Raw genomic sequence first — 24250 nt, forward strand, 5'->3', positions numbered from 1 at the left:
TTAAAACATTTTCAAAGGAACACCGGTTACTCACTTGTCACCCTCCAAAATACATCCAAGATAACTTTTAGCAGCCAACTGCTTCCAGTTATTGGCAGTGGTGATTACCACCAATGTCTAGGTTATTTTCTTTCTATTTCAGAGCGAAGACCAGTCTATTTTAGTTGGAAGGTTCTTACAGTGACCATCTAACCCAATTGGATTGCCTGATCAATTCAGGTCTGACAAAAGTGTGTTGTTAAGGACAGTGTTCAAATACATCTTAAACACTGTCAGGCTTGGGGCATTGACCACCCTCTATGAAATCTGTTCCAGTGCATGACCGCCCTCTTGGTAAAGAAATGCTTCCTATTGTTCACTCTGAACCTTTCCTGGTGCAGCAATGAACCATTCTCTTAACAAGCACCTCTCTTCTCCCCCTAATTTTCTTTTCCTGTTGTGATTTTGGTATTAAGTTCAAAATTTAAATGTTAGAAGGAATTCAAAGTATTACATCATAGTCTTTCAGGATCTCTTTTTACATCAAGGAAAGTGGACTAGTTACTGCAGTTACCTAACCTGGCATATAGTAGGATTCTCTAAGAGAAAACCCACTCCATTTCCCAAACTTCCTATCTACCATATACAAGTTTGGAAAATACATTTACAAAGACATTTAAATCTAAGTTTCTCATGTTATAATCTCAGCACTTTTGTTAAATACTTAAGAATATTTTGCAAAATGTTGTGGTTGAGAAAAAGTATTTGAAATTAAACATATGATACAGTTTTATGTTCATTTAGCGCTCAAGCACAACTAAAGAAGGGTTTTTTTTCCTAACTGAACGTTAGTTTTGTCCAGTAGGTTTCCGCAATTCCCAGCTGTTCCTAACTTCGTAATTTCTTGTTCATAACTTTGCTGCATGTTCAGAGGAAACTGTTCAACTTCATGACTTGATCCGTTTTTAAATAGAAACAGAATTTGAATGGTTTATATTATTCTGGACTTTGTCTGAGTCAGGTTCCAGGTATTTCTACAGAAGATGCGAAATGGAGAAATATTATTCCCACACAGGCATTCAGATGACAAATTGGCATTGGCATCCCAATATTCCATGATCCACACACTGAGGACAGGGCTTCATCGAAAAGTAAGCTTTTGTTACTACCTCCTGGAACTACAAAGCAGTTGAAGAGGATCCTCCCCATCCTGGGGTACTTGTAGATGTCTCTTATGACTGGTTATTGAGCTGAGGAATGACCATTGGAGAGTGTATTTTCACGCAGTGAAAGAGCCCAGGTTTGGTGTGTACCTCGAAGACTGACACTGGCTGGCACTGCGGGCTTGTGGAGTCTTCAGGCTGGAAGATATTCACAGCCCCACTCGGTGCCACGGGCTGGACTCTGTCATTTCCAATCCCAGCCTGGAGCGACTCCGTGGCTTGGCCATCCCTCCCTCTGCCGGGGCAGCCACGCCTGACGAAGGAACAGCGCCGCAAAGTGAGGGAAGACTGCCCCAACCCTGTTCTGTCCCTTTCACTGAGCCCCGGGCTTGAAGTCCCGCAGCCTTCCCCGACGCGGGGCATCATCCCGGCGGGGCTGCAGGACCCGCACCTCACACCCGCCCTGGCCGCACCGCCAGCAGCAGCCCCGCCGCCCTACACGCACTGGAAGCTGCGGGAGCCAGCGGGGCTGTGCGGGGCTGGGGGTCGGTCGGGAGGCGGGGGCAGAGTGCGGTGAGGGCAGGGGAGAGCAGGGGGAGGACAGGGCAGAGGAGGGGAGGGTAGAGGAGGGAGAGGGGAGATAGGGGAGGGATGGGAGCGGAGGGGAGCGGACGGGAGGGCAGGGCAGGCGGGGGAAGGGAGGGCAGAGGAGGGAGGGCGGGGGGGAGCCGGGGCCGGGCCCCGCGGCAGCCGATGGCGCCATCTAGCGAGCGAGCGCGCGAGCGGCCGCAGCCCGGGCCGGGCCCCGGTGCGCAGGGTTCGCCCGGGGTTGTTTTTGCCGCTGTCCGGAGCCAAGGGCGGACCCTGAGCCTTGGCGGGAGCGTTTTTGCTCTGCAGGCGCGAATCCCCTCGGCTCGAGGGGTCCAGGACGTGCCCCAGCACGGGCGCGCTGCGCTGCCCCGTGGGCTGATCCCAGTGGGATCAGCGTGAGGCCCTGGGAGGCACGGCCTGGGCCTGAGGGAATGGGCTGCCCTGGGGATGAGACGGAACCGCTCATCATTTATTTCTTAGATGACGAATGAGATAATGCCCTGGTTTTCTCTCTCCACCTAAAATTGTCTATTGTTTAGCTCAAGGTTGTATGTACAATTTTTTTCTTGTATTTGACTTGTAAGTGAAGCAGAACTAGTAAAATAATGATAATTTTTCTTCACTTTTTCTTTTGTTTCCACTTTTTTTTCCCCCCTTCTCACAAGTCTTATAGGACCATTGCTGCAGTGTTCCGGGTAGGCATTTGTCATAATACATGATATTAGGATCAGTTTAAACAATATTAGCAACTGAGAGAGAGGATAGGTGGATGATTCACTAGTGGTTCTGGTAATCAGCTCATTACATGGCAAATAAAAAACTGTGTACCTCCATCTCCCTTGCTAATAAAGGGATAATGCGTATTTATCTCATAGAAGCATTATCAAGATCAGGTAATTGCTTTTAAATCTTAAAATTGAAAAGTCTACAGAAATGCAAAGAACATTAGCTTATTATCAGTAGAGATACAGAACTGACAGGAATTCTGCTGGCTCAATTTCAGAAACTTGTTTACACACCAGACTTGCCCCTCTTGGGGATATAAATATGGTCACTTTTATTTCCATCTTTCCTGTCATAATGTCAGGATGAAGATATTTCACTGACTGCATCACTTGTCTTTCTGTAAATGGTCATTTATTGTCTTTCAGTAAATGTCCATTGTGTTGTTTTTATGGGGCTTTTTTCAGACTTTAATGAGGTACATTTATTTCTTTACAGATTTCTGAGGAAGTGAAATGGAGTTGCAATTAGAAGCAATATGGCTTTGACACATCAGAAAGTATGAGTGTAATTGCTAACAGTACTTCTGTTTTTGTCATCTCTTTAAACTGTTCACTAAGATGTAATTGACTACAACAGATTGAGAGACTTCAAATGAAGAAAGAATAATGGAAAATTTCAGTTATAGGCCCAAAGAATTATATTTATCGTATGGGTGGATAGTCATGCAGACAGCACATGTGCATGTGCATCACTGCTTTTTGGAGCAAAAGCGCACAACAGAAAGGCTAATCCATCCTAAGAACACAAGGCCCTGGTAGTGTTATGCTGGGTAAAGGTCACTGTAACATGAATTAAATTCTCTTCCAATTTTACATACATTAAGAAAAAAATTTTAAAAAGTATCCTAGAAATTGTTCTGAAAGAACTAGAAATTGCTGTTTGCTCTATTACGTAATCCCTCTTGAAAACATTTCCAGTGCCAGAGGAATAGCAAGACCCAAATATTACACCAGTCTCTAAAACAAGCCCTGTGTTTCCTGAGTACTTTAAGACAGCTAATCTAATTTTGTATAAGGTAGACTGATAGAAACAGTAATAAGGAAAGAATTAGGAGATACTATGATAACTTATAGAAGAGTAAATGTGGAGTTTTTATTGGAAGATCAGGCCTAACAACTCTACTAGAAGGATTCAGTAAATGTGGAGAATATAGATCATGCCCTATTCAAAAAGTCCTGAATCACCTGGAAGAAAGAGGGTAGTGATGGTGTTTACTGACGACTCACATGTATTCATGGTTGTCAAAACTCAAGCTTGAGTATGGATACCTGCAGAAGATTTTTCCACTGCTGAGCTATGATGTAGTAAAATGGAAACTAAATTTAGTGCTATGAAAGTCAAACTAAAATACAAGTTCAGCGACAGCTAAAATTAGCAACATTGTTATGGGGTTACTGAGTGCGATAAGGTTAAATGCACTAAGAGTTTAATTATAAGACAGGATGATTAAGGGTAAATATTTTTAGGAAGGCTATAAAATCAGGAGCTTTGCCATGGGAAGGCCTGTTGTCAGAAATGAATTTGCCATGTTTCTGGAGAATAGGTTGACGGGGCTGTTGAACAGTGTCCTGGGTTGCAGTATATTCTATTACCAGCCTCATGAGCTGTTGAAACCAGGTGGGGCAGTGTTTCCTTGCCTCCTCCCCCCAGACTATCTTTCTGTTAATGGCCCATCATTGTCCTGCCGCATGACTCAGAGATAACTCCCTCCGGACTATCTTCTGTTAATGAGCCTAATCAACACTTGGCCTCATGACTCATTACCCCATTGTGAGATGCTCCACCCAGAGGGAGGAACCAAGCATTCCACCCTGGATATAATCTGAGATTCTGAACACCAGAGAAAACCTTTCCACTGGATTTCCAGAGGACAGGAGCTACATAGCCACCACTGGACCTTCTGAGGAGGAGCAGACCCTTTTTTCTACAGGATCGCCGCTTCGGGAGGACTGCAGCCACCATTCTATCAGACTGCTACCACCACCCTGACTAACAGGGTGCCACATTGTGTCCTAACTCTGTCAGTTTAACCCAGTGTTATCTGCCTTTATTTTTTCTTCCCCCCTCCTTTTATTTCCCTATTAAATTGTTATTCTGACTTGGTGTCTCCTGTCGCGATAGAGGGGAAACCCAGATGCTCAATATGAGTGATCAGCAGGAATCCGATTTATTGATTGTACCAAAACTCCTTATATACTAACAATAATAGGCTTTATGCATATTCGTAACGGCGCATTCTAAGTGGTTCACGTCGACTAAGCTGATCCTAAACCCCTCCTTGGACCCCCTTTCGTGGTCAGCAATTCTGCATTTTTCCCTGGCCTTCTAACCACAGATGTCTATTTATACTGCCAAAACCTAACCTTGCTGGCTCTGCAAATAAACCCATAGTTCAGCAGTAAGGCTCAATGGTGGTTCAGTTACTGAGCAAGATACATGTAATATTCTGTAACTTCAGTTGTTACACAGGATGTGTGGTGCATTGTCTTATGAGACCTTGCTCAGCTAGCTGCAAGGGTCTATGTGCCCATTCTCACGTAGCCAGCTTCTCAGATCAGTACGCTGCAAAGAATCTGTATATCCTGAATCTATATGTCCCTTTTCACGTAACCAATCTCTCACAGTCTCCCACTAGTTTGTTTTCAAACTAGTACAACAGTCATCCAGATGTGACCAACCACTGGCTTGGGAGGTTCCTAAACCTTTAATTCAAAGAAAACAGGGTGGTGTAGCGAGGAAGAATCATTCATTATATGCTCATATTTACACTCCTGTAAGTGTCCATTATTAGCCTCTCTAAGAGAGAAAGCAATTCAATACATAGACTTCTGGTTTGAGGCACTGTAGTATTTCTACTAATTCTTGTTGTTACTAGTGACAAAGTTGAAAAGAAGTGAGTTTCACTTAGTTAAAGAATAAATCTTCAAAATCTTGAGTATCAAATATGACTCTATGACATATCTCTTAAATAAACATGTCAAATGCTTGAAATATTTCTAAAAAGTACATGGCGCTCAGCTACTGTCTGTGTACTCTATTGTTTTTGGAAATAACAGTGTTGTTTAAGCAATACACCATTGTCTTCATAGCTGCTTTCACAAAAGCAGGTGCAGTGTCCTTTCAAAGACATGAAGGGATTAAATACATTACACTGAGTATCTCAGAGAGCTATGAAATGTATTTCTCTCTGTCACATGTGTCCACCGGGGTGATTCCTTTAAGGTGTCTCTTTACTGTCTAAAATACTCAGCTAACTTTCCTTTGTCAGGAATTCTGACACTTAATAGCAATGTTTTATTTTGTCTTGGAAAAGAAAATATATGTTTTCATAAGATGTTGCCAAATGTGTTCTACTGCACAAAATACTCATTCAAGTTCCATGCTTGCTTACATGATGGTTTTCCAGCATTTGAAAACAAGCCTGAAATATGACCTGTTTATTTGTATGGAATCATTCATGGATATAGGTTTTAGTGACTATCAAAAATACACTTTCTGTAACACTAAAAGCTACATATATACTTCATCTGGGATGGCTTCCAGTGTTGGGGTTCCTCCCCCCTGCCATGTGGTCCTGGGAGAGGGGCCCCGGGGTAGAGGCAGGGCCTAGAGGGTTTCCCTACTCCCTGGTCAACCTCGTTCCCCATTGGTTGTTTTGTGTTCCTCTGCTGGGAAGGACCCTCTGGTGCCATGATTGAGCAGTTCTTCGGCAGTCACCGACCGGTGGCTGGAAAAATAAACATCTCTGAAAATATCTACCAAGAATCAGTCCATATATATTATTTTCCATGGGCCTTGTTGTCTGATACACATTGCAAGAATTACCACTGCAACAAATGTGGTCATGATATTGATCCCTAAATGTGGGATGAGAATGTGGGCATGATATTGATCCCTAAAGACAGTGACTGTGATTTGTGAGTAAACTTTTTGGATTTCTCTTCTTGTTTTTGTTTTGCTGTTTCATCTCTAAATTATGGAGGAACCATGGAAAAATGCGTGGCTCTCCGAGCCGCATATGGACATTTATCTTAAACTTGAAAAGATTCTTGAACAACGATTTTTAAATTTTAGCTTAATTCAAGCTCAAAAGGAACTGAAACACTTCCTGGCATGGTTGTTTAAGAACTTTTTCTACGTTTCTTGGGACTTGATTCTTACCAAAGACTTCTGGAAGACTGTTTGGACACAGTTAATTTCTGAGTCAAAATATATGCTGAAGGAAGAATATTTTCGTGAATATTATTTAATTACCGAGACTGTTGAGCAATGTCAGCTGTGTCCTTGTGAAGAGAAGCATGCCTCAGGGACCGTGCAACCCAGGCCACCCACACCAAGCGCTCTCCGAGCAGCAGCGAGGCAATTCCCTTGCGTGGGTGGAGCGACGCGAGCTGCAGCGTTGGTAGTGGAATGAGGTGCGGCGGGAGCGGCGGGACCTGGCGGTGCCCGCCCGGCCCCGCACAGCGCGTGGTGGAGCGAGCCCCATGAACGCCCGACCGAGAGGGGTGGCGCGTGGGCGGCGGCCAGCGGCGATGCAGCAGAGCGGAGCCGCGCCAAACCAAAACGCGCGCTGGAGCAGGGCGCGGGGGGTCGTCTCTTGGTGGCCTGGCCGAGACGTGGGCGCGGCCCCAGGCAGCAGCAGCGCAGCTGAGAGCAGAGGCAGCAGCAGCGGCAGCGTGCGGAGAGCTGAGCGGTGTGGCCCGGCCCGGCCCGCACGGCCCTGAATGCAACCCCGGGAAGTCGAAACCCCATGGTGAGAGCACGCAGGCATGAGCTGCCCCGGCGGCCCCGGCAGCCCAGGCAGCTCTGGCGGTTCCAACACGGGAGCAAGCGAAAGCAAAAACACAGCGAGACAGAAAACAGCAGCCACTTGGAAAAAGAAAAAAATCATCGTATCTAAGGTTTTAGGAATAGTAAAATGGTATAATGTTAAACAAAATTATGGTTTTATAATGAGATGTGACAACCAAAAAGACATATTTGTGCCATTATGAAAAAGAACCCCAAAAAATATATCCCAAGCTTAAGAGATGGAGAATTAGTAGAGTTTAAGATTGTCCAAGGAAGGAAAGGTTTACAAGCAGCAGATGTCACTGGGCCTTGTAGTATTTCTGTGAAAGGCAGTATATATGCTAAAAATCGTAGTCGTGTTAGACAGTATCCCCATTATAAGCAGTCCATACAGCCTCCCTTTCCTAATCCCACCTTTCCCTTTTACCCTATATCCTATTACCCCCAGTGTATTCCCAATCTGTTTATTCACCCATGGTTTCCCTCACAAAACCATGACTTTGCCAATTGTTTCCCCAAAAATCCCTTTCCAATGCTGAGTGGGGGATGACAAGGGAGAGAGAAAGAAATTAAATATTTTTGTTTATAGTTTCAACAAGTACAAATTGAAGAAACCGTCTCCTGCCTCAGTTTCCCCACAAAGCATGCTCAGAGAGTCCTGTCTCCCTTCTGTCATCCTTAAGATATTCCAGCAAAAAAATCAGTTTGGACATTTAAAGACTCAGGAGAGTAGCTTGTTTTGTTTTGAAACAGTCCTTGTTATCTCATGTTTATCCAGTTGTTTTCAATGTTAAGTTTTAAATCTCTTTTCTTACAAATAAATGGGTGAAGTGTTGGGGTTCCTCCCCCTGCCATGAGGTCCTGAGAGAGGGGCCCTGGGGTAGAGGCAGGGCCTACAGGGTTTCCCTACTCCCTGGTCAACCTCGTTCCCCATTGGTTGTTTTGTGTTCCCCTGCTGGGAAGGACCCTCTGGTGCCGTGATTGAGCAGTTCCTCGGCAGTCGCCGATCAGACGGCTGGAAAAATAAACATCTCTGAAAATATCTACCAAGAATCGGTCCATATATTCTTTTCCATGGGCCTTGTTGTCTGATACACGTGTTGCAAGAATTACCACTGCAACACTTCCAGCTCTGTTTACTATGAGACTATCTTGAGGACTTCCATACTAGTGCTTTAGTAGGAGCTCAGAACATGAGTAGGAATCTGTATGTTTGGTATTCTGAAGATATTGAGTGTTTCACATGATCTAGTGATCATGATGGGGTAGTTGGAACTAGATGATCTTTAAGGTCCCTTCCAGCCCAAAGCATTCTATGATTTTATGATTCCACTTATTATAATTTTCCATTGATTCAAATGCATAGCCAGTATGTAGGGCTATGCCAACTTGCTTCTGTTCAAATACATATTTATATAACACAAGTGATTAATAGATTACAAGGTCAGAAAACAGCATGATAATTGCCTTCTTTAATCAGAGACCAGATTGTAAGACTTAGATCTGAGTCAATTCATGTCAAGCTGTTCTTCTGCCATATCTTTTGATTATTTTACAAAGAGATTACATATTTTTCCACTACAATCAACACCAGAAACACATTTAAATGTCTCCCTGCTTGCTTCTTATATCATCTGCTTTGTTGCAGAAATATGCTCTTGTTTCCTGCAACATTTCCTTCATGGGCCTGTTACTCCTTCTCAGATTAAAAATATCCTTTAATCTTGCTTTGTGACAAAGTAATGAACTTCCAGCACTGTCTTTATCTGTGCAGCATGCTGGAATTACTTTTTCTCTCAAATCTTAGGTTGCTTGGAATGCCAGTTACTTAACCTTAGGATAGGGCAACTAATAATGCTTTTCAGAATAGCAGCCTTCTAACCACCATCCATTCAGCCACCTTATCACTTATTCAGAGATACCTTCTGGACACACTCATATTCATTAAAATGTAACTTGACTTTTAGTCAGTTTAAAATCAAAAATGTGACGTTTATATTACAATAAATTATACTTTAACATCTTTTTTTTTTCAGCTTTAGCGAAACCAGTTTAAATATCACTTTCAAAACTGACATAAAAGCGCTATGTGTAAACAAGCTTGTAGTCATGTACAGCTGCTTCCTGAGAAATTTGTTTGAAACTCACTGCTGCTGAAAATGTAAGCTGGGTTTATTGTGCTTAATGAAAACTGGATTTATTTGTGCTCCTGTGTAGGCTCTGCTCACCCTAGGAAAATGTTGTATGCTGCACATCATGCAATAACTGGCAGGACTGGAGCCTTACAGAAATATGACAGATGAGGTGAATTGGTGGATTCAAGTCCAGTAATTTGTGAGCATCTAGCTGATGTACTTTTTCATTCCTTGAGAAGGTGTCTCAAGGGAGTTTGAGACATCTGTTGTGATGGATTTTTCACGGCAAATATCAGTCCCAACCAGTGAGTTATTTTCTGTATTTAAATTGGTTTTGGAATGACATATATTGCACTTACACAAATTTTGTCAGGGAAATCCGTTACAGTCTTATAAATTCAGCAAATGTTTCAGTAATTTTATCTTGTGTGCATATTCCACAATTTATTATTAAAACAAACATTGTTGAAGTCTGTGGTAACAAACTAAAATGACTTATTTCACTGATAAATAACTTCTGAACATTGAAGCATTTTCAAATTATACAGTACAGATCACTTATTATCTGGTTGTACATTTTTATTTTTGTTAGAAGGGCTCTTTTTCCTATATTAAACGTTAATTCAGCACTTTATATTAAACTATTAAGGAAGTAATCAAGAATTATTGCCAAGATTAAACAATCATTATGCAAAGTTATAGGTGCAGTACTTGGAATGATCAGTAATTTTACTGTTTTGTCTTTAGTTTATGTCTGTAGTAGATAAGTTATCGACAATTGAAAGGGCCATCTTTTTAAGAAAAAAATTTAAAGCCAGTTCTCTAAACTGTGATGAATCAGAAAAAAGTACAAATAACATAGAGCTCTAAACTATAAGCTTCTCCTGTGGTCTGTTCTTTCCCTGTTCAAAAGGACATGAATTTAAATCTGATCAGGATCTTCAGTATAGTACTTTACTGCTGCATAGGGAGTAAGAGACAATTTGGAAAGAAGGGAAATTTGCACAGTCTGTTAGTTTTCTTTGATGTTTTCTACTAGTTTGGATTTTTATGGCAATGCTGCAAATCACACAGCTGACAAATGAACTGTGGAATCACTACAAGTTAGAGTTCATGAATATTCATTGGCTCAATTACTACATCAAGAATGAAAGCTTGGTAGGTTTTAGTGACAGTGTTGCAGCTGTCTTCCATATTTGTACAATAATATATAATCAAACTAATGAATTCTTTGTCTTGATAATATTTTTTCTATTATGCTGTTGTGATCCTTAATGTTTCACGTATGGTCCTCTGCAATAGACGATCTAAGAGCTCCATTCTTATTAAATTAAATGGAATCTTACTAAACCAACCATCTATGAAGGTGTTTTACACATCAATTTAAGATTCTCAGCCTTGGGCAGTGTCCTGGATGAGTGCCCAACTTAAGTTATAGCTAAGGCTAGAAATCGAAAGTCAAAAACGCTTACTTGATAGGAATATTTAAATAAAACATCATGGAACACGGCCAAGTGTACAAGTGTTCTCTTCAGTTTCCTGCAGTTGAATAAGGCCAGATTCCTCTTCAAGGTGCTGGAACTGTGTGCTATTACAAAGTGGTCTAGGTTGTAGCCACTGTAAGACATCAGACCTAAAAGCACGAATGCCCATTTTCTTGATGAATGGAACCTTAAAAATTTCATCAGTGATGACCCCAGTGCATCCTAAACAACAAAGTATTTTCTCAGTCAACAGCCAAACCAACAATATTTTCTCTTACAGAGGATTGAGAACAGCAGTACTGTAAAGGAAGCTATCAGCAAATGTCTTTATGCAGGCAAAAACTGTGTTTTGGGCAGGCTAGCAGAACAAAGGCTGGCTTGGTGTATACACTCAAAGTTACCACCTTCAAGCAGTGTTACCTTGTAGTGGTAGCATGCCCACTGTTCTAGTGTGTAGTACTGCCCTTACTGTCACACCTGTGCAAATCCCTGTGACAAGGCACGTCTGCTCTCGTGTGCGGCGCTGCTTCTGCAGCTGCCTGTGTCAGTACCTGTCAGTTCAGCTATCCTGTCTGTCCTAAACAACACCTGAATTGAACTCATGCTGGGAAATAGGAAAATAATACCTCAGTCTCCAAGACAAGTTAGTATATTTATCTAGTCTTCCCTCACACTGGCTCCCTCCACAGCAGCTCTTTGCTGAACTATGTTAGTAGTGGAAGTAGTATAGTGGGTAGCCCTAGTCAACAGAATCAACCAGGGTTGACAAGGTAGGATGTGTCTATGGTCCAGCGTTTCCTAGTTTAGGCAGTTTCTATTTAGGTTCAGGCTCAGAGATCCTGGAGAGTAGTAGGCTGATCTCAACCAAAGAAGCTTTGTTGGGTGCTTGGTGCAATGAGTAACAGCTCTAAACTGCCTTGGGCAGTGACCCCCTTATTCGTGGAGCATTTCTCAACCCTTTATCAGCATGACATGCTGTGTCACTATCTTACAAATAAACATTCTCCATACATTATTCCAGTATAGTATGCTACTGGTGTGTTAACAGCACCTGAAAGCAGCCACTACAAAAACGAAGACAGTATATTCATGTTTCACATGTATCACTGCTCAGACTGGTTCAATTTCTTTTGCTTTTAGACTAATGATGTTTCCAATTCAGTAGTGTGTTGAAAATGGCCTGTTTTGCTAAAAAAGCCGGAAGAAAACAAAAGCAGACCGTATTCTGTGTTTATATGGAGCTAGCTGAAATCTGAAAGGCAATAACAAAAGAAGAAAATTGTATCTTTGCAAACAGCTAGAACATAAGGTGTTTAACTTAATAGTTTCATTTTTGGGGGACATGATATTTTCTTGAGCGCAATAAGGATTGCATTTAGCTTGCAATTTAGCGGTGGCAAGTTAAACGTGAGTCTGCAGTGCCCTGGAAGCCAGGAGGGCCAACCATGTGCTGGGGGCATCAAGCACAGCATCGCCAGCCAGGCAAAGGAGGTAGCTCACAGAGAATGTGCCCTAAGACACAAAGAAAATGCTTAGAAACAAGATTTCTTGAGGAATACAGGACACATCTTTCATGTACAACTCTGGTAAATCCAAGCAACATTTATCTGTAGTCTGAGTAAATTCCTTTGAAATGCTTAACTAGTCACCAGGTGAATCCATAATTAGAGCTTACTACTATGTCAGCAGCAAGAGGCATCTCCTTTTAACTTCTGATTGCAATGCACACACTGTGAGACAGGACTCTTGGAAAGATGGATGTATTTTTTCCTGCCCTCATCTTCACTAGCCACAAACTTTAGTGTACATCATACTGTACTTATCTACCCCCTCCCCACCTGAGCACACATTTTTTTCTTTTGATTTTTAGAGCGGGGCACCTTTCAGGACATGTAGGAGAAGGGTGAAAACTGCTGCAGATTACGGCCTTTATGCATCAATACCAATGTTAAGATGACCTACAAAACAATATGATTTCAGGAGCTGTATTATATTTAGGTGATGACCTAAATCAAATGCCTGCTATTAGTACTGGCTTAGAAATACAGGAGGAAAAGAAAGGGTTCTGCTAGTTCTGCTAAAAACCCCAATGTAAGTACATTTAATTTCAGCTATGAGGAGTGTTGTGTCCTACTCACATCTTGAGTATTGTTTGAAATGGGAAGGACATGGGGTTTGAATGGATACAAAGGCAAGCACAATTATTTAGGGACAGAACAATTCTCTTATGAGAGAGAAACTAGAAGGAAAATACCTAAATCTGGACTGGAAAAAGCTGAGGAGAGATACTGGTAATTATTACAAAAACATGAAGGTTGCAAATAAAATGGATAAGAGCTGTTATTGATTGAATTTTACAGTATACTAAAAAGGAGTAAGGAAAAGTTAAGAGGAAATTGATTTTAAAGAGATGAAAGAAAATCCTAGTTTACACACTAGGTAGGGAATTAAAAAAAAAATTTAGCACAGGATCTTATGAAGGCAGTGGGAAGATGAATTAGCTAAATGTGTGGAAAACGTTTATAAGATGTACTAAAGGCAACAATCATGGGTGTGCTGCCTAACAGCTCATTCTAATGACTGCATGTGCTAGGTGTGAGGGGAGTGGACCCCAAACAGTGTCAGGCTTGTATGCACTGTCTGAACAGCATTTTCTGCTGCTATGACATAATGCTGAGCAAGGTAAAGCAATGCTTAGGGCCCGTAGAGCTTTTCTTAGCCCTTATGGTCCTCTGCTCTGGGTTATTCCTTTAATTTCACTTTCTATCCTTCTCTTCATACAGTTTGCCTTGGAGTTTGTTGTTATTCCAGTCAAAAAGTAATTAAAAATACAGAGGCTTATTAAACAGAATAAAATAGATAAAAGCTATGGACTTTTGCAGGGTTTTCAACAAAATCATGGATCTTTCAGAAAATGCAAGTTAGAGGCTAAATTACTGATGAGCTTAAGCTAAGGTTTGTGCTGTAAAAATAAAAATGTTTCATTTTTAGGATATTGTTAAGATTCTGTGACTTGCATCACGTAGTTGTCTATGCCTTTTATTAGCTAAATGAATAAGTAGTTGGACCTGTACCCATTTGAGGGTGTGTTTTCAAAGGTATGTTACATCACAATATAACTGGGCTACCCTGCAGTGCAGGTTACATCTTCGCAGATAATAGGTTTATTATTGTTGGGAGTGTGGTATGTAAGAGTAGCACTTTCTTCTGGGATGTACAGATGGATAGATGGATTTAAAAAAAAAAAAAAGAAAGAGTAATGTAGGGACGGACGGAGACGAGAGATCTCTATAGTCAGATCTTGGAACATGCAGTTTATTGCAAAGGGCGTGGGTACAGGGGCACTGCTTAGAGCTGCAGCTGGCAGCTCTGAGCAGGCCCAAGAGAGCAAGAGAGTAAGCAAGTAAGTAAGGAGAGAGAGAGAGAGAGAGTGTAAGAGTGTGCGAAGAGTAAGAGAGGAATAGTGAAGTCTTGGTACAATACAATAAATCATCTTCTGTACTGAATATTCTAATTGTCACTAACCAATCTAATACAAGATACAAATCCTATAGCATTTACATACAGCCTATAAGAGTTCTTATATTACCATAGAGTGTTACATCTTAACTTCTAAAACTACTCTTTGGACCCCTTCTGCTGAGCTAGTAGGGTCTGCTCTGACCCTTGGACCTGCCTGCAAGCAGAGGGTATTGTTCCATCAAGAGGGGATTACCTTCAGTCGGCCATACCATTGTTTTCCAGTTGTTCAGTAACTAAGATTTGGTATTTCAAAAGTGGCCTTCATTTCGATGTCGCCTGTAGTTTTCATATTCCCAAAATCTTTTGTCAGGCAATCATATTTATAAGACTTTCCTGTTTCATCTTCCCCAACAGAGTAAGAAAGAGAAATGTTGGAAACAAACTGTACTGGAGAAGGATATGAATTCATAGACTGTTCATGTTGGATCTTCTGTTCTTACTGCCTCCTCATTTATAACATTCATTGAGAGATGACATTTTAAAAGACATTAACATTAATGTTGTGGATATTTCAGCATGTTTAATTGAGTCAAAATATCTCTTGAAGTAAGTCATTCTACTTTGCAAAACAAATTTGAGAATACATTTCTTCTATATATCATATATCATATCATCTTCGATAATAATTTATTGACTTTGACAATTTTAAGTCCTACTGTAAAATTCACATTACTCTGCTACCAAATAAACTTCATTTCAAGTTAGAGGAATAAACAAAAGCAATTTGCCATATCCACGTAAACATCTATCTCCAAAACGAATCATTCACCAGCTTAGTAAGAAATACTCTTGGAAACTATTCCATGCAGCAGATGGCAGCAGTAGTAAAATGGTGTAGCAAGGAGATGATTGCATCATGTCTAATTTTATGATCTTTAATATAGTGTAGCTCAAATAGTAAAAATAAAAACTATTAAAAGAAAACAGAGTTAAATCCTTTATTTCTGTCTTGATGATGTTGGTGTCAGCATTTGTTGTCATTAATAAGAGAAAATTATTTTCATACATAGTTTATAAATTCATGGCTTTAATTACTGTGGTTTTCACTACATAAAAAGATCCCTGAACCTTCTACCCTGTAAAATTTGTATTTTTCTTTGAAAAAATGAAATAAAATATGGTTCTGAACTAGCAAATGGACATTTCTTTTCCTGAGATCATAAATTGCTGCTTCTACAGATGCATTTTATTAGGGATTGCTTCATTACATTCTAGTGGTCAACATCCTGTTATACTGCCTCACAATCAGTGAATTCTTTTTCGTGACTATAAAAATATTGGAAAGCCTTTATAAAGTAAACAAGTATCAGATGCAATGGCTTTGGATCTTTTCTTTGGATTCATTTTTAATAGCATAGTTTATTGGTTTTCATAGCATTTCTTTTTGTTTATTTCATGTCTATAGCTGAGTCCTATGTTTGCAGTTTTCCTGCATGCAGGTACTAGTAGAATGCTTCTCTAGCCCTTGTTTTGCACAAAACTTGCAGAAAAAAATCTTCGCAATTTTTTCTTCTTCTGTCAGATATATTTAGAAGTGGTAAAATTGTTAATAGCTTACTGGAGTGAAAGGAGTGGGGGAATTCATACAGGGACAGGGAGGGATTTAATTGGCAAAATGTAATTAATAGTACAGGTATGCACAGCAAAAGCAATCTCTCCAGGCTTTTTTAGCTGTCAAGGAAGTTATATTACAGAGACTACAGTCCAATTCCTCTCTTCCAAAAGTTTGTTGCGGAATAGGCCTGACAAACTGCCTCCTAAAGTGCCTCAATCTCCAATGAGATTAGGGGTCCTAGGATGACTTCTCCAGATAGCTCCATATACTGCAAATTTAGATAAGATCCATCCTAACTACACACACAGATCTCATCAGCTTAAGCCTTGCTTATTCAAGAGATCACACTGAAAAAAAGCAAAAAAAACCTCCTGCTTTAAGTAAGGGAGGAAAATGAAAATAAAAGAGAAAAGATAAACAATTAAGATTATACTCAATTATAAATAATAAAGGTTGCAAAGTGTTTTAGCTTTTTAAAAAAACATGGGTGAAAGAGAATTAGCGGTTTTCATGCATATGTTAAAAGGCTTTTTGGAACTATGCTTTTACAAAAAATATTCAGATCAGAGACCAAAGAGTTGCAGGCAGATTACGGGTGTTGGCTTTACTGTAAAATTTGTTGGTTTTTAAAGAATTGATTCGTTGACATAAAGCTAGAAATTTCCATTCTGAAAGATTCAGATCAGCTTTATCGATATGTTAAAGAGGAGCTAACATAAAGGACCCTGCCAAAGGGGAACAGGGTCTATTTTTCCATCTCTAATGCACATGTATTTTCCTCTTTCAATGACAGTAAAGGTAGTCTTTGGCAGGTGTATCTCAGATTTCTTTCTGCAGTAGGAGAGTAAACTGAAGTTAATACATAAACAGAAAAATGTGCAGGCAGCCCATATACCAGGGGGATTATTGACTTTAAAATTGGCAAAAAGTATTTGCAGAAGAGTTCTGTCCCTCAAAAGCAGGCATAGAAACAGTGCAAGGAGTCATCACTCAGAAGATGGGGAGGAAAGCCAGTATATTTGATCTATCCATTCTCCAGACTCATCTGAAAGTGCATACAGATTCACACTACCCTTTTTCTCAACTTTGTCACTGGTTTATGAAGAGTCTTATTTATCTTCCTCTTACATAAAATTGCCTCAGCTTCCTCTTTAGTTCTTTTCAAGGTTTCTGCAAAAAAAAAATTAAAATTTTTCTTTAAAAAATTCTGGTAAAAAATCCTCCAACCCTCCTTGTAGGGAGTTAATTTTGAAAAATACTTCAATGCCCTAATGCTCTGCATACTAATCCACTTAGGCTTTCTTTTTCAAGCTTATGAGTGCCAGCCATTGACTTGTTCTACTTGGCTACTTTGAACCTCACGCTGGGTTGCAGAATGTATATTGTCAAATGTAAGAAAGCATATCCAATTGTTAATAATTACTCACTTTAAGTTCGTCTAAACAAAATGTGAAAATTAAGATTACACTTTATAATTATGCTTTTCCAAATTCCTGTGTGGGGGTGTATGTGTTTAAAAAGGGCAGTGGGGAAAGGATGATTAGAATAAATTTTCTTCTTGCATACTTCAAAATCTATTTCCAAGTGTGTGGAAGGTACCAGGGGAGCAAGAACTGCAGCAAAACCAGAATTACAGAATAACCCAGGAGGCTTGGTTAGTTTCATACTAAACAGATAAGTTGCTTGTAGCAGACCCTCAGGTCCAGGAAAGTTTTTGCTTTCGGTGTTCACAAGCTACTCACATGGAGCCCTTCAGTATAAATCCATAACACTCATGAGAGCTTGCACAGCTGCTAAATCAAAGTACAAGCGCTTGCTTAGAAGAGAGTTAGTGTGGACTGCAACTCAAGACTTCCTGAATTCTTTTTTTTCTAACAGACTTTTTCTTGTCCTTATCTATAGAGAGGAGACATGAGGAGCAAAGGAGAAGATAAATCCTGCTTCTGTACTTTTGGAAGAATTTGTTCAGCAGAAGGAAAGGCTTGAAAAATCTTTACAGAGAGAGTGTTGGTACCAAATTGTCGCTGTTCTGCATATTGCTGTTTTGCTTTTTAAGACGTAACTTAACACTTACTTGTGTGGATTTCTAGCTCTTGCTCTTTTTACCTCATTTTAATCAATTTGTTAGCTTTAAGCTGAGCTTTAGCATAGTACTTTGAAGTTAGCATTTCAGGATTTTCTAAAATTTTAGTTGCCATAGAGCCAGCAAAATATATGCAGCCTAATTCTAAATTAAAGGCCACTGTAACTGATAGAAGTGGATTGGCCACTTCTAACAGTTGTTACCCACAGACGCCTACAGCAATTCTCCTCTAGGAGGTAGTGATACAAAGAATTCTATGGCCAACACTGAGCAGAATGAACAGTGTGCCCTCTTGATGATAAAACAATCGTTCCTAAATTGGATAGAACAGCACTACAAGGATGTATGGTGTGTTTAACTCAAACTGTATTTCAAAAGTTAAGGTAGTAATTAATTTTGTATTTTCTGTATGTTTCTAAAAGGCTAAAAAGAAGCAAGCATTTAATTTAGAATCTTATAGTTGCATATGTGCATTTACTGTGAATATTGGTATTTAGATTAACTATGGTTATAGAGAGAGAAACAATTCTTTTAAAAGTGGAAAAGTTTCTTTCATAAAGTAAAAACATTTCTTAATATGAACTCCCTTCTCAGTAGTCTTGCTACCAAGCCTTCGAACAATGAATATAATACCAGGTTATATGGGAGAGATAGTAGTTTGTCAGTAGTTTTAATAAAGGTAGAAGTAAGGTCACTGTCATGCAGTGAAATTTGTATTTGGCTAAATTGTTTTCTATCAATACTGGTTCTTTCATTGTCCTTCTATTCTAGGATTTTCTTTTTTTTCTTTTCACCTTTATTGCTTCAACAGCTGTTACTTGAAGCCCATCTAATCACTCAAATATTCTGTGAGCTCTTCTTACTGTTGGTGCCAGTTACAAACTTCCTAAATTTAAGACAAAGGGATAGAAAGAAACTGTCTTCTCTCATTCTGGCTTGTATTCATGATTCAGAAACTTATGTTTTTTCTTTTTTTTTTTGTGTAGACTAGAAGACCTTGAGAAACATCAGTCAGCTCTCAGACAGCAGGTATTTGCCTGAAATGACTCTTCCTTATTGTGAGAATTTCCTTAGAACTGAACACTGAGTCATAGTTTAAAAAACCAAGTGAGTAATCACTTGTTATCTCAATTTCTCTAATAGTAAAAATTCTTTAAAAATATTTATATAAAGCAAAAATACCACACAAATTCATAAAGAACATTTGAGGGGTTTTCAAGCATAAGTTGATGAGTATCAGCAGGAAAGGAAAAAAATCAGTATGCTGAGGTCAGAAGTCAATGGCTAAAGGTGCAACATACAATATTATGTCAGTTTCCTACAAGGTGAACAGTATAATTGTCAAAAGGTTATTTTTCAATTTTAAACTCTATTTTTTTCTATTAAAATATTACTCAGAGGTCTATGCTGCAATACTACATAATAGTTCATTTGGGATACTTAATAGTTCAACATGTATAATTAGACTGTAAATGCTTTGGACTGGAAAAGACACTCTTAGTAAAATCAACTCAGTTTTTGAGCCCAGTTTCTTTGGAAACCTAAAGGAACAAAAAAGAAACAACATACATAATAGTCTGATAATGCTGAGAACAAAACCACACAATAGGCAGTGAAAACCTTAGGAACTGATTTCTGCATCTGTTTAGTATAAGAGGAAGTGAGATAACTGAAGCTGACTTGGTGGTCTAGTAGCTGTAGTTTAATGTTTAGATAGCTTCAGAAAAGTTAGGCTGCTAAAGTTCCTAAGAATGAACACAAGAGCATTTTTTCTCTATATGTTCTTTAAGTTGAAAATAAACAAAATTATACCATACTTATGAAACCTCCTCTTTTTCATGCCCAAAATACTAATACCTCCCATTCTAAGTTCTTTATAATAATTGCTATCACTGAATTGTCTTGATGGTTATCCTTACATCCCAATGCTTTTTGTTTTCTCTTTTTTTGTTTTGTTTTGTTTTGTTTTGTTTTGTTTTGTTTTAAACACAATCAGAGAGTTAGCAGTAGAGAGCCTGTGTGAGGGAGAAGTCTGTACTCAGATGGAGGCAATTAATTAAGTTTTACATCACAATTTCCATATAAATTAACACTTTCATTTAATTTCAAAACACAGATTTCATGACAGTAATACTTTAGGAATATAAATGTCACCTTAACTCTGTATATGTGAGAAGGCACTTGTGGAGATATATTTCTTAAAATATAAGAGGGTTTGCTGGCCTAGAGTATATAGTAATCTATAACTTCTTTCTTGCTTGCTGTTCTACTTTAATGTAAATAGATTTCCAGATCATCTTGGAAAACTTTCTGCTGACAAGTGAATTTTGTAATCCTGGACTAAAAAAAGACTTGTTCCAGGCACATGTATATATATTAAACTCTATGCTAATACATGTAACTCAGAGAATTTCAATAATATTAATTTATTTTAATTCATTGGCAACCTTAATATATGTGATATTGTTAAGATTGGCATGTGATGCCAAAAAAGCTTAATTTACTGTGGTAATTTTAAAGTACTGACATTTTTTATTACAGCACTCTGGCATTAATTCATTGGCAAAGATACTTTATGTATTGAAATTCCACGGAAATTGCATGCAAAATGTAGTTCTTTCATATGTCAATATGCTGCCTATGGCTGTAATTATACAATGTGCGCAGATCACATTAATAACATGGAGGAAAGCTGCAGTGCCAGAGGATTCTCTTCTATTTTCCATAATTGCTGTGATTAGTAAAAAGGAAAAAAGATGCATTTGCTTAGTGCATCAAAACAAGTTACACAGTATTAAAGGAATAAGAGTTATATAGCTGCATTATCCAGTGTGATGTGAAGTTCAGCAGGGGTCTTGCTAAAATTATGCCTAAATCCTCTCCCTTTCTGCCGTGCAAATAAAATAAAGACATTTGTCATGTTGGTAGAGCTCATGGGAATGCCTTTGTCATCTCCGAGTGAGTCCTCTAAAGAGTTTTCCTGTTCCTATACAATTTATTCACCAATCGTTTGAAACACAGTAAATTGCAGAGTGCAGTTATCCCTGGCATTTGTGAGTGGCAACTTGCTTTTGTTCTCACAGCAGGTGTGAAGGTGGGAGAAACAGGTAAGCTGCAGTTAGTCTTACTGGTTCACTTAGAATGAAAACTAAGTAAGTAAATAGAACACTGTAACCAGAGAGGCCTTGCAGCATGTTCTCTGTCTAGTTACACCATTTCTAAATTGCCTTCACTCCTTTTCACTAAGAACATCAGTTATTATTGTATGAGCTTTCTAAATCATAAAAGGTTGTATCTGTGGGTGGAAAAAATTTTATATGCAGTTGTTTGGGATCATGAATCTGTTCATGAAATAGTTTTGAGACGCTCACGTATTTATCACTCTTCTTTTTATCTTATTTCTTCTTCTGCTGATTTTCCTGGGACATACCTTGCCTGTCAGCAATCAGTTACTCTCTTGCAAGTACCCCAGCATGGTAATTGTTCAAACTAATTTAAAAGTATTGATTTTTTTTCTGAAAATTCTTGATCTCAGATCCATGCTTGATCATGCCAAGATAAGTAAGTAAGTGTAAAATGGAATAATAATTTTGAAAGAAATTTTTTATTTAATCAGAAAATTCATCATACCTCTGGTTTTGCTATAGAGTCTGTTGTCATGTTAGAACGGTAATTGGTAATCTACTTCATTCTGAGTTACCCCAGTTTTCCAGTTCTTCTCAAGGTTTTCTTCCCATATATTTTATCATTCTACAGTAAATGGAGAGTCTCTGGCTTATGAGCATTGTGCATGGACTTTTCTTCCCCTTTATCAAAATTCTCCAAAAGGCATGCAGTCAAATTTGAGTCAAAATGGTAGTCTTGTAACACATGAGTCACAATATTAGTGGTAGGTGCTTCAGGAGGTTTTAAGATATTAAACTGTACAAGTGATTCATTTTTGTCTGTGTATCTCAGCAAATTTCTAATGGGCGTCTAACTACACAGCTCTGTTGTTGTCATGGTCCCTTTTGATCAGCTGGAACAGCTTCAGTATGGGTAGGTAGTGGGGGAATAATACTGCTGCACAAGGGTTTGAAGAAAAGACTTAGCAACTGATGCCAGCAATTACTTCAGAAGTAGTAATCCAAGTGCTGTGTAGACAGAATAGTTCTTTAATGACAGTGGCATGACTGAAAACACAGTGTCAAGGGTAAAAGCAGAGGGTGAGCCTTGAGTCACTGTCAGTGATTTTGCCACCACTGAGAAGCTCATTCCCAAGCCAGAGGAGGTTTGCAACACTTAGTCATAAAAGGGAAGTGAATTCCCCTTTGAGATCAGCCATAGTAGCCTGTACCAATTATTATCTGTTGCTTTTTAATGTACTTAATGTTTTCTTTTTTTCCTATCACTCTGTAATATAAATATTAAAGTAAGTTGTAGCCAGTATTATTATGCAAATCTCTCAGAAGCTTTCAATAGTTATAAATCATCACGTGTTTTTAAACGTTAGCTTTTCTCGGCAAACTGAAACAACTCACCCTCTGTTTGTACACTTTAATTGAATGGAATGAATTCTTAATTTCAATTAGTAATTATACACAAAACATCAAATTATATACAGATAAACCTATTCTATGTTTGTTTGGAGATTGAGAAATCCCCAGAATTAAATGCTGGAAGCTATTCCCCCATTATCTGAGAAATTATTTTTATTAGTGGAACAAATCTGGACATAGTTAGCTTTGTTTGACAGAACAAATTATATAAAAGCCAGAGGAAGTGCATATTATCATGCATTTCTGCTTTTCAGTCATTCTTCTAAAAAAAAATTTATATGAAAATTTCTGTAATTCTTGTTTTCATACAGTGGTATATTTAGTAATGTTAGTTTGATAAATATCCTTTGTAATTTATGAAGTAAAAAGAATATTTAAAAGTAGGACTGATTTTTAAAATACTCAGCCTTCATTACACAAGAATCTGTAATGTAATTGTACTTTGTATTTTTGAGAACATTTGTTTACATTTTGCACTTCCCTCAAGCCGGTCTTGTCAGTTTAATTCTTTTATAGTCAGTGTCAGTTGTCAGTTCTCAGTCTTGCCAAAACAAGGCTGTTCCCTTTGAGCTCGCCACCTTGAAGGAGACATTACAGATGTTTTAGAACGCAGGATTTTTTCATTAATCTAGCTTTAAAGAGAATGATGATGTTTCTATTACTACAGGCTTACTGCTTCACAGGATTTGTTGAGCCGGCTGAGATGATAGTCCTTCATAGCAACACGGAAGGTTTGGAAGGTGGGAGACTGATATGACTGGTGTACCAGTCTCTGTGGAATCTGTCAGTCGTGACAGTTTTTGCTACCTTCCAGTGCAATAATATTTTAATGGCATGGTGATGTAAATTCAACTTTGTAACAGCATCCCTCTGGAAAATCTGAGTGGGTGGACAAAATTTTTTTTCACCACAGGCTGAGCTATCCCAGCTTTTGCAGTTGGTGCAAATGTGACACAGAATAAGTGGGGATGAAAGAGACTGTTCTCTATGGGCAGAGTTTTGCAAAGAAAAAATATCACTTTTCTATGGATGTGATTAAGAAGATTTCTGTTTCTATCGTGTTCTCATATTTTCAGAAAGTATTAATATTTTAATAAAAAAAAATCAGGTTTGTTATAGAAGTGATCTGATAATTTAGTAACACAGCGAACAGTTATGAGTTCTTGCATGTATTATCCATCATAATGAAATACATTCTTTAGCAGATTTTATACATCTTGTACTTCTAAAACAGACTGTTTCCATAAAATGATAACTACTAAAATATGTGAAATAAATTTAATAATGCAATGCTTAGAACTTGCAAGTACAAGAAGAACATGTACTAATTCCTACCCACCTCCATTGTTACCTTAAGGGCAGCTCTCTCCATAGCAACTGAAAACTTTTCAAGGCAGCAATAAACTAATCCTCTCCAGCTTCCAGAGCACCATCAAGGAATTTTAAAAACATTGGACTTCCAGCAGCTAAATACTTCTGAGGATTCAGAAGGCCACAAAGCTAGATACACAAGCATTCTTTTTCCCTTCAGAAGGTAAGAAAATAACATTTAGAAATAAATGTTCATAATATCTTTGTAACAATGATACATATTCCTAATTGCTAACAGTAAAATATATCTAA

The 24250-nt window shown here is 38.7% G+C and overlaps 1 protein-coding gene across 4 annotated transcripts in view; it reads left to right on the top strand.

Annotated features, from left to right (window-relative positions):
• Positions 1-17941: 17941 nt before the first annotated feature.
• Positions 17942-24250, top strand: part of SLC39A12 (solute carrier family 39 member 12) — a 41441-nt gene continuing 35132 nt past the window's right edge. For 2 of the 4 annotated variants that reach the window (XM_019285871.3, XM_019285873.3), the window contains exons 1-4: positions 17942-18012; positions 19076-19118; positions 23295-23367; positions 23985-24161. The gene's annotated coding sequence lies outside the window, so the exon portion shown is untranslated. The remainder of the gene's footprint in view (positions 18013-19075; positions 19119-23294; positions 23368-23984; positions 24162-24250) is intronic. The other 2 variants (XM_019285872.3, XM_010399254.4) reach the window with 2 other exon arrangements.

This window comes from Corvus cornix, chromosome 2, assembly GCF_000738735.6.
Source record: "Corvus cornix cornix isolate S_Up_H32 chromosome 2, ASM73873v5, whole genome shotgun sequence".
Taxonomy (NCBI): domain Eukaryota; kingdom Metazoa; phylum Chordata; class Aves; order Passeriformes; family Corvidae; genus Corvus; species Corvus cornix.